Source organism: Equus asinus, chromosome 20 (genome assembly GCF_041296235.1).
Source record: "Equus asinus isolate D_3611 breed Donkey chromosome 20, EquAss-T2T_v2, whole genome shotgun sequence".
Classification (NCBI taxonomy): Eukaryota; Metazoa; Chordata; class Mammalia; order Perissodactyla; family Equidae; genus Equus; species Equus asinus.
The window spans coordinates 29,465,063-29,481,068 of NC_091809.1; positions in this window are offsets into that span (position 1 = coordinate 29,465,063).

Below are 16,006 nucleotides of genomic sequence, written 5' to 3' on the forward strand. Positions count from 1 at the left end.
AGACCTTCTCACTGGCTCTCCTTTACAGGGAAGGGTGCTTGGACTAAGTGATTTGATCAGAATTATGCAGCAAGAAAGAGTGAAAGTGGGGCCGGCCTCACAGCCTAGTGGTTAAGTTAGGTGCACTCTGCTTCATGGCCTGGGTTTCGTTCCTGGGCACAGACCTACACCACTTGTCAGAGGCCATGCTGTGGCGCCAACCCACATACAAAATAGAGGAAGATTGGCACAGATGTTAGCTCAGGGCCAATTTTCTCAGGGAAAAAAAAAAGAGTCAAAGTGTAGACTGCAGCCTCTGAGACTGAGGGGAATGTGAGGCAGTCACACCCTAGCTTTGGAGGCAGATGGGCTTTACTAGCTGTGTTGCCTTAAGCAAGCCCATTAGCCTCAGTTTCCACATCTGTAAACTGGGGTAATGATGCCCCATGAATCTATTTTGAAGACAGAACGAGGCCGTGAATATGAGGCGCTTGCAGCTAGGAGGACTCAGCAGCAGAACCACCAGCAGCGCTAACGTGCAGGCTGATGGTTGGGGTCCTTGCTGACCTGACCCCAACAGAGAGAAGCATTCGAACCTGTGCTTGCTTGGCTCCTCTTTAAGATCATAGCTCCTTCACCCTGCCTCGCTCCCTCCTCCTCCCTCCAGCAAACTTCCATTGTATATGAAGTCCCCGTCCAGCAGAAGGGCTATAATTAATTTGTGCAGGGGCCATAATAGATTCCAATGCAAACTGTCTCGTTGCCTCCAGCTGTGCTCTGACTGCCGTTTGCTGCAGGCGTAGTTCCGTGATCACTGTGGGACGTGGCCTCCTGCAGCAGGCCCTTCCCCAGCTCCTGGGAAGAGAAGCAAAAGAAGGGAGAATGGAGGCTTGGGCTCTCTGCCCCTGGAGATGCCCGGAAGGTTCTCCATGCCCCACCCAGAAAGGAAGGAGCACGCACCTGGTAGCTAGACCTGGCGTGGAATCTCAGCTCCTCCTCATAATTGCTGTGTGACCAACGACAGTCACCCAACCACTCTGAGCCTCAGCTTTCTCGTTTATAAAAATGGAACAATACAATAAAATATATTCCCTTAGGGTATTTGTGAGGATTAAATCAGACAAACTTTTATAAAACATTCACAACAATATTAGGCACTCACCATGTACTTCATAATAACAACTACCAATACCAGCTAATAAATCATGAGCATTTACTGTGTGCCAGGCGCTCTGTTGGCTCTCTCCATCCTCACGACACCCTGTGAAGTTGGTCCCTTGGTGACTCCCTGAGCATCACAGGAAGAGGCTAACCTAATAATGTGCCCTTCTTTTTTTTTTTTTTTCCTTGAGGAAGAGATTAGCCCTGAGCTAACTGCTGCCAATCCTCCTCTTTTTGCTGGGGAAGACTGGCCCTGAGCTAACATCTGTGCCCATCTTCCTCTACTTCATATGTGGGACGCCTATCACAGCATGGCGTGCCAAGTGGTGCCATGTCCACACCCGGGATCCGAACCGGCGAACCTCCGGCCGCCGAAGTGGAACGTGGGAACTTAACCACTTTACCACTCAGCTGGCCCCAAGTGTGCCTTCTTTAAGAAGGGCCTGTCCAGTGGGGCCAGTGGAAGGCCGGCCAGCGCCACTCCTGGGGAGGAGGCCCTGCCTGGACTCACAGCCAGGGCGACACCTGGCTGCTGCCCTGCTAGGTCTTTTCAGGGGGCAGAGAGGGGAGAGAACAGGTGGTCCACTTCCAAGGAGATTCCCATCACTCCCAGATTGCAAGGATCTCAGGAGCGAGCAACTCAGAAGTGGAGATGGCACATCGAGATTATCAACTCGGAAGATGGAGAAAAGGGGAGCTGGGACTGCCTGCTAGGAGGGAGCCAAGCAGAGCAAGGATCCCGGAGCAAAGAGCCTGAAACAGCTTGTTGGCCCTGGAGACAGATCAGAGAAACAGGTTCCCTGAGACGCTGAGAGGGCCACATCCTTTCTGATCAACTCACAGGACCACCCTAGGCTCCACACAGGACTCTCCCACACACTTAGCACACTCACTTTCTCTGAACATTTTGCACTGCTACCCACTCCCCAAACAGGACACCCGACTGCCGAGCCATTTGGTCTTGGTGTCACGAGGCATGAAGGTGCGAGTGCCCTTGAGCACACAGCGCCTTGTGGGCCCTGCCAGGCACCCGCAGCGCTGGAGCCGAGGGCCCGCATCCTCCAGTCCTCGTCTTCGGGGACCTCGTGCTTCTGAACCCATTTCTCCCCAACCCTGATTTAGGTGTCTGCAGAGTGCCCACATGTTCCTGATGGTTTACAACATATTTTTCTTGTAATTTGGCTATTGCCCGTGTCCAGTAAAATGTCAGATTTGGAGTTATGGGCTTTTAAAAATCTTTCTAAACTCCTGTTTAAAGCCTGTGTTTAAGCCTGTGATAGTGTTTGCAACACAGCGGGTTTTCAAAAAGTAGGTGTTGAATGAAGGAGTGAGCAAAGTAAAATACACTGTCCTTCTCTTCTACTTTGTCTACAACAAACCAGGTAGAAAGCCACCCAGGGATGTGCAGAATATATACACATGTGTACACTTGTACCGAAACATGTGCACACATATGTGTGGTGTATGGGGAGGGGGAACCCCAGCAAGAAGAAACCTACCCTTTTGCTCAGGAAGCCACGTTCCAGGAGAAAAGCGAGGCCACAAGCTAAAAAGAGAAAACGTCAGACAAACAAACTGATCTTTAGAACTGATGCCGTCTAGCACCGAGGAGCTGGGTGTCTGGATGCAGAGAGACTGGGTTGGTCAAGAGCTTCCTTGACACCCCACAAGCCAGGCCCTGTGTCCCTACAGCACGGAGGGGCTGCAGCTGCCACCAGGCCGAGTTTGACCCAGAAAGTGAGCACAGCCAGCCTGCCAGTGAGCGAAGGGCTCAGCCCCATAGGAACGGGGCCCTCAGCCCGAGCCGCCCTACAGGAGGTCAGCGTCTCCTCACACACTTTCCCAGTGGAGCACAGTGATGTTCCTCTAGCTGGTCACTGAGGTCACTGAGGTCACAGAACCAGGTGTTGATGGGAACAAGAGTGCCCAAACCTTAGCTTTGGAAGTCCTGAACTTGCCGCGGGGTTTGCTGCTGAACCGTGGACGAAGTGCACTAACGTCTCAGAGCCCCAGTTTCCCCATGGGTGACCTCATGACTCAGTTTGCAGAGGACCATCGGGGCGGCCAGCAGACTGATTAGTCACACCTCCTTTCACTTCAGAAGAGTCTCAGTTTGGATAATAAATGATACTGTGACTCTAATAAAGTTTGCTAAAGGTTTTGTAAGGATTAAGAGACTTGACACGTGTGATAGTGGCCAGACAGTGTCTGGTACAGGAATCCCAGTCTGCACTCATGGGAGCAGTTAAATACCAAATCCCCTGCACCCTGCCTGCCTGAGCCCCTGGGGCCCGGTCCCACTGCTATCTCTGACCACTGTCTCCCTCCAACCCTCCCCTGTGGGATCTGCTGCTTTCACCTCCTCCCACTACCCCGTGGCTGCCTGTCCCCAGCTCAGTGATTCCTGGGCCGCTGAGGGCTCTGCGGAGAGAGCGTTGCCCTGCCCGGGGGCCACAGCTCCCCGCGGTGGGTGGATGCTCTCCTGTCCTGACCACACAGGTAATGGACAAGCAAGGCCACTTAGGGAAGCGTTCCCTCATCTCACCCTGGCACAGGTTCCCTCTTCCTCTTCTTGAAAAATGGGCAGCTGGCAGACATAGGAGCCGCGACCACTCTTGAGAGCCTTCACCAGGATCGATGGATGGAATTCCTGCTCTTCGCAATGAGATCCTCTCCCTGGACTCACCTGCCCCCCGCAAGGAAGCAGGACAGCAGAGGCTGGAAGTAAGCTTCTGTAGAAACATCTGCCTCTACAGAGGAGGAAAGAGCCTTTCAGAGAGGGAGGGGCTGCGAGGTCACAGAGCTCCACCCCGTGTCTCCCCATGCTGCCGGCGAGCTGGGTGAGAACATGAGCAGTGTGAGGGGCAGCAGGAGGAGCAGAGCCAAGCGTGCAGACGGGAGACTGGACCCATAGCGAGGGAGCGTCTGCAAGGCCCTGCTCTGTTAAGGCTCACCAGCAGCCTGCAACCCTCTACCCTGTCCGGGTAGGACCTCTGCCCACAGACCCTGGTGCTGGAAGCTGGACCATACTGCCCACCAGATTCTGTCCTGACACTGCCCTTTGTGACCACACACAAGGGGCTGCCAGATTAGAAGAAAACAGAAAACCAGGACACCCTGCAGTGTTAAGAACATATCTATACTAAAAACGTGTGTTGTTACCTGAAATGTACCTTTAACTGGAGGTCCCGTGTTTTGTCTGGTAGCTCTGCATGCACAAGGCCTTCTCTGCTCAGAGCTCAGAGTATAAGCAGGTGTCGCCAGGGAGATCTGCCCATGGGGCGTGGGGCCCAGGTTCATGACCTCAAAGCCTAGAAGAGGCCTCAATAGACAAGAGCAGGCAAGGCCCCATGCAGCTCGAGGAAAGGGTCCCCCAAAGCTCTGGGCTGGCTGTGTGTATAGCTCAGAGCCAAGCATCTGCTAGAAACAGAAGGAACCTCAGGAAGAAGTAAGGACTGTGCCTCAGGAGCTGTGCTAGAGCGCACCGTGCTCCCTCGCCCTGAGACTGGCTCTGTGCTGCAGGCCTCTGTGGAGGATGACAAAGCAGATAGGGCAGACGAGCCTGGCCCTGACTAGCCACACGACTCACCTTCACAGGACCCTGGGCAAACCATGGAACCCTCTCAGCGTCACACCTGGGCACACTGTCCATGCACAGACTGCACAAGTTGTTCAGTGCCCGAGAGGTGCTCAATAAAAGTCGCTGAACGCCCGAATGGACTCAGCCGTGACATAGGGTCTCTTTGATTTCTTCCCTCTGAACACTCACATCTCCCGCCAGTCTTGTTAATTCTCCCCACTCTCTCGTCCCTCTCCTATTAGCTGACCACGAGACTTTCTCTTGCTGCCCTCCATGTCTCTCACCTTCTCCATGAAAGTTGTCACCTGCATTTCTGGGTGCTGTGATCTGGGGGATGTCCTTTAACCTGTCTTCCATGTCACTCATTATGTCCTTCACTGCATTCGCCAGCTGTTTAGGCTGCCTACTAGATTTTGTTTTTAACACATCCACGTTAATTTTCAGAAGTTCATTTTTTCAAACCTTCTTGTTCTTTTATCATAATGTCTTGCTCCTATTTTATGGTTTGTATGCCTTCTATCACTAATAATTTTATAGACTCTTTCATATTGTTGTATTACCCTTGGTGCTTAGGGGTTCCAGTACTCCTGGTTCTTGGGCCACTGAGTCTAGCTCATAAGAGAATGCATTAAATACGTCTGACATTGTTATTGTGAACTTACAATCAGCAAGGACTTTTTTCTCAATGAAAATCCTCTATGACCTAAGTCTTTTTTTAGCTTCTTCCTGGAACCTTAGGGTATCACAGACCTAGGATCAATTTCATATTCATTGCTGAGCTTGGGAATCCTGGCCCGCTTGGGAACCGTCAACTCCAAGTCCAAGCAAACCCACGACAGAGGCTCAGGCACCAACAGTGCACCTGGGACTCCTCCCCTGAACCACAGGCGCAGCTGCTCTCCGCACTGCTCCCTGCCCTCCAGTGACAGCGCTTACCTGTGAGGGCGCTTCGCCTGCGGAGGCTCTAGTCCTCCTCTCCTCCCATGTGTGCTTAGAGCCCAAAGCCTTCCACACATGTGCACACGCACACATGCCTGCACACACACATGCACCCACTTACACACACATGTGCACATGCTACGTGTATGCACACACAAGCACAGGCACAGATCGCTGCGGGGTTACCTCATACTCTCCCAGGGCTGGCTTCTAGCGCCTTCGCACCACTGGCACCTGGGGGTTCTCGATTCTTTCTGTGTCTTCACCTACACCTTTAAAGCACATGTGCATGTGCTCAGCTTTGATTCAACGATTTGGCAACATTCTGTTTGTATGGGAGGGACCTGGCTCTTGCCTCACCTGCTGTGGTGTCAGCACCAGAAGCCACTCTGTGTCCTGTGTGTGTGATATACTCATTGTCCCTTTCAGAAAGTCACCAGAGCAGGTCTTTGGCTCTCCGCGGTCCCCAGGACACTCTGAGGGACACTGAAATCTGATTACAATCTGATGGACACTGACGAGACACTTGGGCCCAGACCTCCACCTTCCTGGAAGAGGGTAGAGACAAGGTCCATGGGACGGCTCGGCCCCGGCACCCCTGGCACTCCAGCTGTGGCCTGAGCCCTGGATCCCTGCATCGGGCCTGGCAGATCCAAGACTCACAGCCAAGACAGAGGGACAGGTAGGCACAGCCCAGCCCCCCAAGACGCTGAGAGGGCAAGCCCTCCTAGGCCAGGGATTCTGCCTATGACATTGTGGCCTTAAAGTAGGGGCTTCCAGTGCTTCCTTGGGCTCCCTGCCAATTCTGCCCCAGACGCACAGGAAGGCCACTCACTGGAGCTGGCCTTCCTGTGCTGGCATTGTGTTCTCTGCCCAGCCTACACTGCGGGAAGACATGACTGCAGGAGCTTGAGGCTGCCTGCAACCCTCCCCCTCTGGCCCTGGGGTCCAGAAATATGAAAAGTGCTTCACCACAAGCAGAGCTGGCCATCAGACAAAGCCGGATGGCATGTGAAACCCAGCAGTGCCCCCACTGAGACATCTTTGCAGCCCAGAGCCTCAGGGACCAAACCCATCCCCTCCCAGGTGGCAGGGAGGGCCGGCTGAGAGGAGGGTAGAGTCCTCTGGAGGAGGCCGCCCTGAAGGTCATCCTCTCACTGTCCTGCTCCTTAGTTCCCCAGTTAGCCCCTGAGTCAGTCCAGCTGCCTCCAGGGAACAGTCACCTCCTCAGCCCCCACCACACAGGAGCCAGCAAGTACTCTCCAACTTCCTGCCCCTCGCTTCCCAGTGAAGATATCCTGAAAGACATGAAGGCAGCACCAGCTCCCTGCTGCCCCTGCCTGGGGCTACGTCCACTGCCCTACCCAGAGCAATCCCTGGGACTGCCTGGGGGGCGCTGTGCTCAGCACTGCCCCCACAATGCACCCGTACGCTGCCCAAGCCCGGTCTGTGGTTCCTTCACAGGAGAGCAAGCCTGCCAGCCATCCTCCTTCCCTCCACTCCTGTGTCCATTCACCCATGGTTCGCTCACCGCTTACCCACGTAGTCAGCAAACTCTTTGAAGACCTCTCAGCGCCAGGCACCGCACTGGGCACTAGGGACACGGCGACACGTCACAGTCCCAGCTGTGAAAGGCTGCAGTTCAGTGGGAAAACCGGGCATGTGAACAGACAGTCCACACAAAGTTTTCATAAACATCTGCAAAAGTGGCACAAGACGGAGAGGGCAGCCGCACAGCATCTGGGCTGGGACAGCTTGAAGAGCACCTCGAGGTCAGTAGGACTCAGCAGAGGGGGCAAGAGGGAGGGCTCACAGCCCCAAGGGGACTTGAATGAGTACTGCCTGTTTCTCAGAGCAGGGCTGGGAGGGGAAGGGTCTTCTTCACCAGCCAAGGGGGAGGGTCTTGATCCTGAGAGAAATGGGGTCACAGAGGGGCTTCAAGCAGGGTGTTTGCATGATCAGATCTGGGTGTCCGCAGGGTCGCTCTTGTGGGAGTGTGAGGAGCTGGGGTGGCTGGAGGGGAAGACTGTTGGAGGCTGTGGGATTTGTCCTGGGAGGTGTAGTGAGGACCCAAACCAAGGCAGTGGCCACGGGGATGAGAAGAAGAAGTAAACCTGAGGTCACAAGGCAGCAGAATCTGTAGGACTTCCTGACTCTTGGGCACAAGTGAGGGAGAAGCAGGAGGCAAGGATCGCCCTTGGGTTCTGGCTTGTCACTTGGGGGTGGATGAGGAGGAGAGGCCCAGGGCAAGCTTCTTCTAGGCAGCAGCCTGAACCACCTCAGGAAGTCTGATGGAGGCGAGCCCACTCACTTGGACTCCCCCCACGTTGGCACTTCCTCACCCTTCCTCCCACAGGCATGGGTGTAATTCCAGGACAGGACGAAACAGGCTCCCTCTGCGGACCCCGCTCCCCTGCAGCCCCTGGGAAGGGAGGAAGGATGCAGAGCGCAAGGCTCCTCCACTATGACTTCTCTCTGGGGACTCCAGCTCCCCCAAAGCCAATTGCATTATTTTAAACTAACTTAAAGTTGGCCCAGAATAGAGAGAGGTCTCTCCTGCTGATCGTCACCCTCTTCTCCTGTGGCATCTTCCCCGTTTGCTTAGTGGAAGAGGCACAGCACTTCACGCAGAGAATCGGTATCATTCACAGCCCCACATGAATGGCCTAGCTTCCCCTCTGCCCAGCGACCCAGGGAAGGCAGCCATTCACACTTCTCTCGACCTCCCCAGTTCTCAAAGAGAGCATAGTACATTCATTTCTGATGCTATTTGGGGGAGAAATCAAAGTTATTTGCTTTCTTTGGCTGAATCACTCTGAGTTAGACAGTCCTGCAGTTCTCAGGGAAGCTAATGGGCAGAGGGAATGACCTGTTCCCTAAAAGCAAGCAGCATCTCAGGTGGCTGGATATTGAAGGGCCGGAGCCCTCAGGGGGGAAGAAGGAAGGGAGGCGGACTAGAGGAATTGGTTACTATGGAGATGTTTCCCCAGCAAATGGAGTAGTTGGGGCTGTCAATTGATGCTAGCCTTGAAGGATTTCACCATGAGAGAGACAGAAAAACAAGCACAGATACAGATATCCGATGTGAAGTCTGGCCTTTGTCTGGGAGGCTGAGGAGGATGGACACATCAGAAAAGAAACCATGGCCCCATGGGGAGGGAGGAGGGGGAGAGGGAGGGGAGGGGGAAGGAGGCAGGGAGGGAGGTAAGGAAAGGATGTGAAGAAGAGAGGGAGGGGACAGGCAGGCAGCATTTCCTGAGTGCCTGTTAAGTGCCACAATCTGAGATCTGAGCACATTTTCTCTCATTTGGCCCTCACCAAACCCCAGTGTAGAAGGTGGCATTAGTTCCCCTTTTACAGATGAGGATACTGAGGTTTGAAGACCTTGAAGGACTCATCCAGAGTCTCAGATCTGTAAACGATGGGGCTGGGGTTGGAATGCAGATTTTCCTGACTAGTAAATCCACGCTCTTTCTCCAACTGTGTGATCCTGCTGAGCCCCTCCTGTGACCCAGCTCTCTGGGAGGCAGAGTACCAGGCTCCAAGACAAGGCAAGCAGCAGAAACCCTTTCCTGGTTGTGCTCCTGTGCAAACCCCAACCACCTCCCATGTGGTTCTCCCTGGAGTTGGGATCCTCGGGGTCTGCCCCCTACTACCTTCTGAGACAGCCATCATTGCTCTTCCCCCACTGCCCAGCCTGGGCGTCCCTGCCTCTCTCATTGACGTTCTGCCTTGGTCTTGCTTCTCCTGGCCTGACTCTCTTCTGTAGACCTGAATCTCGCCTTCTCTGAAGAGCTCGCACGTCCACCTCTAGGGACCCTCCCTGAACACCGTGCCCACAGCAATCTGGCTCGTGGGGAAGAGCTCTGGGTGTTTGGCTCTTTTCCCAGAGCTTCTGCTAAGGACACCGAGAGCAAGGAGACCAGGCGTTCACATGGAAAGGACCCAGAGAGACCAGCCAGTGGGGGTGGGGCTCCACACAGCAACAGCCAGGCTGTGTGTGCTGTGTGTGCAGAGGCCCCTCCTCACTCCACGGGAAGGGGCTCACACTTGCCCAGGACCCCCCTCTCTGAGTCTGGAGCTACAGGCTCCAGGGCTCGTGGGCCTTCCCTTGCCTTGCGTCTGCGTCCTGGTTAAAACTTTTAAGGCAATCGGTGCCCACAGAGTATCAGGACAAGGATAAATAAGTAATTAGTGCTATTTTTTTCCAGATGTAAGAAAGGCTGCTCTGGGCTCCCCAAGGACTGGCGATGAGAAGGTACTGGAGCAGCCCCAGAGGCAGACAAGGATAAAACTCCTTTTAGATGCACTGTGGCACCTATCAAAGCATTTGTCTCGTACTTGGAATTCAACTTCTGATCTGGACTCAGGACCTGATATTTGGGAACTCTGGTTTCAAGGGACAGAAACTTAAGCTACAGAGTGCCCATAAATTCTAGAAACATAGGAAATTATATGCAATAAATGACTTTCTGTTATTACATTACAATTATGTAACATAATTACCGCATGATCTAGTGGATGACATTACATGGTACATTCTATGCATTTTTCACTAGCAACATAGAGTACAATGTGTGGGACCAAATCGTGTGAGCACAGTGCACTAGTGTGACACCTCCACCAACTGCTGCACTTGCATCTATGAGGCGTTGCCTCACAGGATTTGTGTCTTTGATTTTCAAAAGTAAACCTGTACCTTTACCAGACCCCAGAAGAAATCCTCAAGAGGTTTCAGATCTAGTGGACTTCCAGGCTTCTCCTCCCAGCTACCCTGTCCAATACGGTCTGGGAAATTGTAATCCACCAGCCCCTCACCACTCTGTCATAATGGATGACACACCGTCCTGTTGGAAACATTTTGAGTGACCTCTCCCTAATCTGCCAGGTGCAGGAAGGGGTATTAATTAATTTAACATGGTCACCTAACATGGTCAAGTACAGCAAGTAGACATCTATGTTTCCAGAATTGATGGTCAACGTAAGTCTTAGTCAGCTCAGGCTGCTATAACAAAGTACTATAGACTAGGTGGCTTAAACAATAGACATTGTCTCTCACAGTTTTGGAGGCTGAAAGTCTGAGATCAGGATGCCCAGCATGGCGAGGTTCTGGAGAGGGCTGTCCTCCCGGCTTGCAGACAGCCGTCTTCTGTCTGTGTCCTCACGTCACGTGATGGAGAGACTGCAGCAATCTCTCTGGTCTCTTCTTATACGGGCACTTCTCCCATCAGGAGGGCCCCATCCTCATGACCTCATCTAAACCTAACTCCCTCTCAAGGCCCCATCTCCAAGCACCGTCGCATTGTGGGGTTAGGGCTTCGACATATGATTTTGGGGGGATACAATTCAGTCCATGATATTCCATCCCTGCCCCCCATAAATTCATGGGCTTCTCGCATACAAAACACAAAAGTTTCGTCCTGACAGCTCCAAAAGCCCTCACTCGCTCCAGCGTCAACTCTAAAGTCTAAGTCCACAGCCTCATCTAATATCCAAATCAGGCGCGGCTGAGACTCAAGGCACAACTCAGTCTGAGGCAAGATTCCTCTCCAGCTGTGAAGCTGTGAAACCAGACAGGTTACATGCTCCCAAACACCGTGATGGGACAGGCATGGAATAGACAGTCCCATTCCAAAAGGCAGAACTAGGAAAGGAGAAAAAGGTAACAGGTCCCAAGCAAGTCCAAGCCTAGCAAGGCAGATCCCATTAGACCTGAAGATGTGGGATGAGCATCTCTGCTTCAGGGCTCAGTCTCCCAGGCCCACAGGAGTAGCAATGTCTCCCCAGCGGTTTGGCAGGGTGGCCCCACCCCTTCGACTTGGTGGGGCCCTGCACACACACAGCTCTGCAAGGGAGCGCAGAGAAAACAGGAAGGGTTCCATCCTTTGACACTGACGTAGAGGCGGCTCTGCCCCTGGGCCCGTGCACTCTGGGCTTATGAAGGGAATGCTGGCCCTGAGGATGTCTGAAACACCTTTGGGACCCTTCTTCCCTCTTCTTGAAGGATGGGCACATTTGCAGCTGAGTAGCTCTATTGTCCAGGCTTGTAGATTCCGAGACATCCGACAGCCCTCTTTCATTTCAGCTCACTTTCTCTTTCCCCTTCAGTTCAAACTGTCAGTGCCTTTGCTGGCTTAATCATCTCCATTCCTGCCCTCTGCTGAGACAGCTGACCAAGCCCCTGAGTCACATCCCCTTATCAAAGGGCTGCTCAGCCACACCCTTAGTACTCTCTTCAGAACAAATTTTCTCTTTTCCTCCAGTATGGATAGGCTGAGAATTTTCCAAATCTCCAAGTCTGGTTCCTTCTTGCTTAACAATTGTGTCTTCAATTTATCTCTCTCGTCACGTTTTACTACAAGCAGTCAGGAAAAACCAAGCTGCTCCTTCAACACTTTGCTTAGAAATGTCCTCAGCTAAATATACAATTGCATCACTTGCAAGTTCTACCTTCCACAAAACACTAGGACACAATTCGGCCAAGTTCTTTGTCACTTTGTAACAAGGATCACCTTTCCTCCAGTCTCCAATAACATGTTCCTCATTCCCATCTGAGGCTTCACAATAATCACCCTTAATGTCCATATTTCTACCAACATTCTGTTCATGATTATTTGTGTATTCTCTAAAAAGAAATCTGGGCAATGATTTTTTGGATATGAGCCCAAAAGCACAGGCAACAAAAGCAAAAATGGACAAATGGGATTATATCAAGCTAAAAAGATTCTGTGCAGCATAGGAAATATTCAACAGCATGAAGAGAACACCTACAGAATGGGAGAAAATATTTTCAAACCATACATCTGACAACAGTAAATATCCAAAATATATAAGGAACTCAATAGGAATAAAATGAATAACCTAATTTAAAAATTAGCAAAGCATCTGAAAAGACATTTCTCAAATAAATATGTAAAAATTGCCAACAGCTAAGTGAAACGATGCTCAACATCACTAATCATCAAGTAAATGCAAATCAAAACCACAATGAGATGTTGCCTACACCTGTTAGAATGGCTATTATCAAAAAGACAAAAGATTATGAGCATTGGCGAGGATGTAGAGAAAAAGGATCCCTTGCACACTGTTGGTGAGAATGCAAATTGATACAGCCATTGTGGAAAACAGTACAGAGATCCCTTTAAAAATTAAAAATAGAACTACCATATGATCCAGCAATTTCACTTCTGGGTGTATTTCTGAAGGAAATAAAATCAGTATCTCCACGAGATGTCTGCACTCCTGTGTTCACTGCACGATATTTATAATGCCCAAGATATGGAATCAATCTAAGTGTCCATCAACAGATGAATGGATAAAGAAAATGTGGCATATACACACAATGGAATATTATTCAGCCTTAAAAAAGAAGAAAATTTTGTCATTGTGACAACATCGGTGAACCTGGAGGACTTTATGCTATGTGAAATAAGCCAGGCACAAAAAGGTAAATACCGCATGATCTCACTTATACGTGAATCTAACAAAGTTGACCTCATAGAAACAGACAGTAGAATGGTGGTCACCAGGGGCTGGAAGGTGGGGGAAGTAGAGAGATGTGGGTCAAAGGGTACAAAGTTGTAGTTATGCTGGATGAATAAGTCTAGAGATCTAACACACAGCATGATGACTATAGTTAATAACACTGTGTTGAACACTGGAAATATGCTAAGAGAATCGATTTCCAGCGCACTCATCACACAGAACAAATGGTAACTATGTAAGGGGAAGATACGTTGATTAGCTCGACTGTAGTAATCATTTCACTACGTATGCATATATTAAATCATGAGGTTGTACACCTTAAATATATACAATTTTTGTCAGAAATTTTAAAAAGAAACAAAAAACTATACATAGGATATATATATATGTATATATATATAGGATATAGGATATAGGATATGCATAGGATATCAATTAAATTTGAATTACAGATAAATAACATTTCAGTTTAAGTACATTCTGTGCAATGTTTGGGATATACTTACACTAACAGTTTTCTTGTTGTTTATCTGAAATTCAGTTTTAGTCGGTATCTTGTGCATTGCCCGGCAGCCTAGTGCTGTGAGCACTGCTGTTCCATTGGGGCCTGCTTGTGTGCGACTCCGAACCCTCATGTGCTATTTCTCTATCAGCAGCACTTCAAGCACTTCACTTGAAAAAGGAATTTTCTTCTATTTCATATATTCTGAACCTCACTTCCTCTTGCTAAATAGTGTCCCACTTTAAAATCACATTTCATAAAGAGACAAGAAACTTTTCCTCTGAATATTTTCATTCATCAAAAAAACCACAAAATAATTTAAACAAGGATATAAAATGTGTCTTCACACTTATTTCAAAAAGTATTTTACTCAACAAAATAACAAATAACTCAATTCAAAAATGGGCAAAGGACTCGAGTAGACATTTCTCCAGTGAAAATATACAAATGGCCAATAAGCACATGAAAAGATGCTCAACATCACTAGTCATTAGGGAAGCGGAAATGAAAACCACATTGAGGCACCACTTCACACCCATTGGGATGAATATTATCGAAAAACAGAACCTAACAAATGTGGGTGAGGATGCGGAGAAATTGGAACCCTTGTGCATTGCTAGTGGAAATGTAAATGGAGCAGCTGCTGTGGAAAATAATATCACGGGTCCTCAAAAATTAAGCATAGAATTACCATTTGATCCAGTAACTTCTCAAAATTGATCCAGTATATACTCAAAAGAATTGAAACAGGGACCCCAATAGATACGTGTACACTCATGTTCATAGCAGCATTATTCACAACAGCCCAAAGGTGGAAGCAGCCCGAGTGTCTTTCAGTGGATGCCTGGATAAACAAAGTGTGGTACATGCATGCAGTGAAATATTATTCAGCCTTAAAAAGGAAAGAAATTCTCACACATGCTGCAGCATGGATGAACCTTGAGGACATTATACCAAGTGAAATAAGCCAAAACAAAGGACAAACACTGTGTGATTCCACTTATATGAGTTCCTAGAGGAGTCAAATTCACAGAGACAGAAAGTGAAATGGTGGAGCCAGAGGCTGTGGGGAGGAGGCGGAGTGAGTGTTTAATGGGGACAGAGTTTCAGTTTGGGAAGATGAAAAGTTCTGAAGATGGATGACAGTGATATTTGTACAACAATGTGAATGTACTTAATACCCATTTCTGGGAGCTGAGAGCATTGCCACCTTGTGACCTGCTCCCCAAACCCACGCTCCCGCCCCGGTTCCTGCTAGGCATCTCCTGGCAGGAGCTCAGGGTCTCCTCGCCCATCCGCCAGGGGCCGCACTACCTCACTCTGCTTTCTCCCCTGAGAAGCCTCCTCCTGGGCTGGCCAGCGGGCTTGCCTTCCTGGGCACCACAACAACCTGTGTACAGCCCGTTGCCCAACTCTGCACAGCACCCCGTCTCTGAGCTGCTCCTGCTCCTTTGGCTCAGTCAGTTCTCACAGCCAGCCTCTTTTTATAGATGAGGACCCCATCACCACAGGCCCTGAAGTGACTTGTCCAAGGTACACAGGTAGCAGCACCTAGACTTGGACCCAGGCCACGTGCTTCTGCATGTTGAATTCTTCGCAAAGTGTCCCTAAGAACAAAGCTTCTGGTGCCCAGTACCAAGTCGTGCTGCCCACCCTGCCCAGCACCTCCACCACTACACCCCTTACCAAGCACTCCCCTCCCCCTTAGCAAAGGCAGCTGCCCTGGCCTCGCCAGGGGAGGGGCAGGGGTCTGGCCAGTGCCGGGTTAGCTCTAGTGTGAGGGCGTCTCTGAAGACCGAGGGCACAGGAGTGTTTCAGCCTTGAGTTGAAAGCATTTCCAAGCAGGCCCAGCCCCCAGGGGCATCGGGGAACAGTGGGGTAGAAACAGGGAGCAATGAGCTCTCACAGGGTCTGCTCACAGCCCTGTAAAGACACACTGGCTGTCCTCTTGGCAAGCAGAAGGTGACATCTCTGTACCCATGACCTGCGGCTGATCCTACATGAGAGCTCAGGGCAGTTCTCAATGGGTAGACAGCTCCCGAGGCCCCTCTTGGGAAAAGGAAGTTCACTATATTCAGACTACAACAACGCTGGGCTCCAGGACTGGAATCAACCTGATTATCAGGTGGTGAGAGGCCTGCTGGGCCACTGGGGCCGGTGGATGTCCTGGGCCCTGGGGGAGCTGCAGTGGCCTTCTCGGGTGGGGTTCCATCCTTTGACACTGACGTAGAGGCGGCTCTGCCCCTGGTCTGCATGTGGGCAGGACTGCTGGACTCCTCTGAGGTATGTCTGTCCTTGCACAGGTGAGCCAGATCTTAATAGAGCTGTGGGCAGACGAGAGTGGTGGCATAGAGAGAGGA